Source organism: Eleutherodactylus coqui, chromosome 7, assembly GCF_035609145.1.
Source record: "Eleutherodactylus coqui strain aEleCoq1 chromosome 7, aEleCoq1.hap1, whole genome shotgun sequence".
Lineage (NCBI taxonomy): Eukaryota > Metazoa > Chordata > Amphibia > Anura > Eleutherodactylidae > Eleutherodactylus > Eleutherodactylus coqui.
The window spans coordinates 200,704,377-200,707,894 of record NC_089843.1 but is presented as its reverse complement, the minus strand read 5'-3'; the positions used below and the strand labels follow the sequence as shown (position 1 = coordinate 200,707,894).

The window sequence follows — 3,518 nt, the reverse complement described above, 5'->3', positions numbered from 1 at the left end:
TTATTTGAATCTTCTCTTAAGAACTGCATAAATGCAGTAAATTCTGGAAAAAAACAGCTGGAATGACTCATGGTCATCAGATATTGTAAGTAATAGAATGCAGATGTTGATAACTTCATAGAGAAAATATTTAGTATACTATTTTGCCAAAGGTTTTATGGAGCATGCGTAGAACCTGATTAGTCATATAAGAATGACGTGTTTTATCATACTGCGCAGAAGCAGATATGCCACGTAATTTTAAAAGTAGTATAAATAAGAGTGATTTTTAGCGGAGCTTTGGGACTCGACTTTGTTGCCTAAGCAGACGTGACGGCATTTTCCCGGATTCCTCCTACCAATCGTACCTGGAGATCCCCGGTCGCGGAGTGATGCTACAATATCCGGTGATGTATTAATGCTTATTTTGTTACCCATGTGATTTGAATGCCTATATGTTAGTTACCCCCTCATTGTGCCCCGTTTAAAACAATCTATTTGTTATTTAAAAAAAAAAAATTGCTTACCTGCGTTCGCGCAGCATCTTCTTTTCTTCTTTTAAAGATGGCCGCCGGTCCTTTCCCAATGATGCACTGCGGTTTTCTCCCATGGTGCACCGCGGGTCTTCTCCCATGGTGCACCATGGATTGTCTTCTCCTTCCTTGCGTTCCCCTGCCGATACAGCCACCTAATTGGCTGATCGGCAGCACGTGACGGAGGCGGAGCTACGGTGACGCGGAGAAGAGGGAGGAGCAAGGACGCCGCTCGTGAGCCCGGAGGGAGTAAGAAGAGGAATCCTTACAGCGCAAGCGTGACTGGTCATGCGACTAAGAAGTAGCTTTAGACGGCACTATGGAGACGGGGATGCCAGCAACGGAGCAGGTAAGTGAATAACTTCTGTATGGCTCATATTTAATGCACGATGTATATTACAAAGTGCATTAATATGGCCATAGAGAAGTGCTGAACCTCACTTGCTTTCGCAGGACAACCCCTTTAATTATGAGTTAGTTATGTTCGGGTTTGGTGTGAGTGATGGTGTGAAGCAGAGGTTGTTGTGGCTGTTTATGGCGTGTGTGAAGGAAGTGTTGTGGGATGTAAGGAATGTGTATGTGTTTAAGCGGAAGAATCTGAGTGTTAGGGACAGCGTGCGGATGGTGTTGGGGAAATTGTATTTCATTTATTTGTGGGACAAAAGCAAAGGGGGGTGGATGCGGAGGGGATGTGGAAAGTCAAAAAATAGACCGAGTTAGTTAATTTGTCATGAGCTTGACATGTCTTTAAGTTGTATTTGAAGTGTTTTTGTGTTGTGTAAATAAAGTCTTTTTTTGGTTTTTAAAAAAAAAAGAAAATCTGTTCTTATCAGTTTAACCCCTTCCAGCTCCAGGACGTACCGGTACGTCCTGGGAGCCTGGTACTTCCCGCAACAGGACGTACCAGAACGTCCTGGGGATAGCGCGGGATCACATAAGATCCCGCGCTATCCCGCAGCGGGAGCGGCTGTCAGTCACAGCCGGCGTCCCGCTGCAACAGGGGGGGGGGGCATCGGAGATGTGCCCCCTGCTGTTAACCCCTGTTAAATAGCTCACAGAGGGATTGCGCTCCCTCTGTGTCTCCGGCCGGCTCTCGCGATGTCATCGCGAGAGCCCGGCCTGTCTCCATGGCAACAGGACGGCAGACACTGGCGTCCTGTATTGCCTGTGCCTATAATCGCTGTACAAGCGATAAGGCATGGGAGAGAAGTAGCTTTGCCATGCCTTATGACAGCGATCATAGGCACAGTGCTGCAAGTCCCTCAGAGGGACTCAAATAGTGTAAAAAAACGAAAATAAAAATATAAAAAAGAGAAAAATGTTAAAAAAATATGTAAAAAAACCCCTTTTTTATGCTTTTTCTAATATTAGCATAAAAAAGGTAAAAAAAAATTAAAACCCCACATATTGGGTATGTACGCTTCCGTAACGACATGTACAAAAAGCTGAACATGCTTTTTATTTTGTACGACAAAAAGCGTAAAAAAACCTGCTAAAAACAGAGGCAAAATGCTAATTTTTAGCATTTTGCCTCACAAAAAATGCAATAAAAGTGATCAAAAAAGCCGTACATACCCCAAAATGGTACCAATAAAAACTACAGCTCGTCTCGCAAAAAGTAAGCCCTTATAGAGCTCCGTTCATAGAAAAATAAAAAAGTTACAGGACTTTGAATGCAGCTATAGAGAGAAAAAAAGATTTCGAAAAAAAAGGGTGTTTTATTGTAAAAAAGTGTAAAAACCTAAACAAAATATAACAATTTTGGTATCGTTGTAACCGCACCGACCCGCAGAAAAAATTTAGTGTGTCATTTAGGCTGCATGATTAACGCTGTAAAAAAAAGAAAAAGAAATCTATGGCAGAATTGATGCATTTTCTCTCCGTTATCATAAAAATAAAAATAAAAATTTACGATATTGTCTATGTAACCAAAAGTGGCACCGATAAAAACTACAGTTCGCCATGCAAAAAACAAGCCCTTATACGGCCCCGTCCACGGACAAATAAAAAAGTTATGGCTTTTGAAAAATGGAGATGGAAAAATACCAAAAAATCGCTTGGTCCTCAACGCCAAAATAGGCCATGTCATTAAGGGGTTAATATCTGATACGTCCCCTATCTGGGGACCATATATTAAATGGATTTTTAGAACAGGGAGCTGGAAAAAGAGCTTGCTCTGTCCACTCCACGCATTGACCTGGTATTGCAGTACCTCCAGGACCGGTGCACCCCCTTTCTTAATTCAGTATTCAAAAACAGAAACGACGAGCAAGAGGTGCAGCGCAGCTGTGGCGGCTAACAACCAAGCACTTTGATTGACACTCAGCCCGTCTGCTGCTGTGGAGCTCGCAACATTGTATCCACTGAGCAGCTGCGTCTGCCAGAGTGTGCACAGCACAGGTACAACTGGAAGCAAAACAACACACACACACACACCCCAGTTAAAGGGGTTGTCTCACGCCGAAACGTTTTTTTTTTTTTATTCAATAGGCTCCCCGTTCGGCGCGAGACAAACCCAAGGGATGGGTTAAAAAAAAAAAGTTTATTACTTACCCGAATCCCCACGCCGCGGTGACTTCTTTCTTCCTTTACCAAGATGGCCGCCGGGATCTTCACCCACGATGCACCGCGGGTCTTCTCCCATGGTGCACCGTGGGCTCTGTGTGGTCTATTGCCGATTCCAGCCTCCTGATTGGCTGGAATCGGCACACGTGAAGGGGCGGAGCTACGAGGACCAGCTCTCCGGCACGAGCGGCCGCATTCACTAGGGAGAAGACCGGACTGCGCAAGCGCGTCTAAAAATGCCAGAAGACAGCGAATTTAGATGGATCCATGGTGACAGGGACGCTAGCAACGGAGCAGGTAAGTGAATAACTTTTGTATGGCTCATAATTAATGCACGATGTATATTACAAAGTGCATTAATATGGCCATACAGAAGTGCTGAACCCCACTTGATTTCACGAGACAACCCCTTTAATATGCCAGCCGCACTCTATAGTTTGT

General features: G+C 44.3%; 1 pseudogene; it reads left to right on the top strand.

The window, feature by feature from the left end:
• Nucleotides 1-2,564: 2,564 nt before the first annotated feature.
• Nucleotides 2,565-2,746, top strand: LOC136574175 (U2 spliceosomal RNA; annotated as a pseudogene).
• The last annotated feature ends 772 nt before the right edge of the window (nt 2,747-3,518 follow it).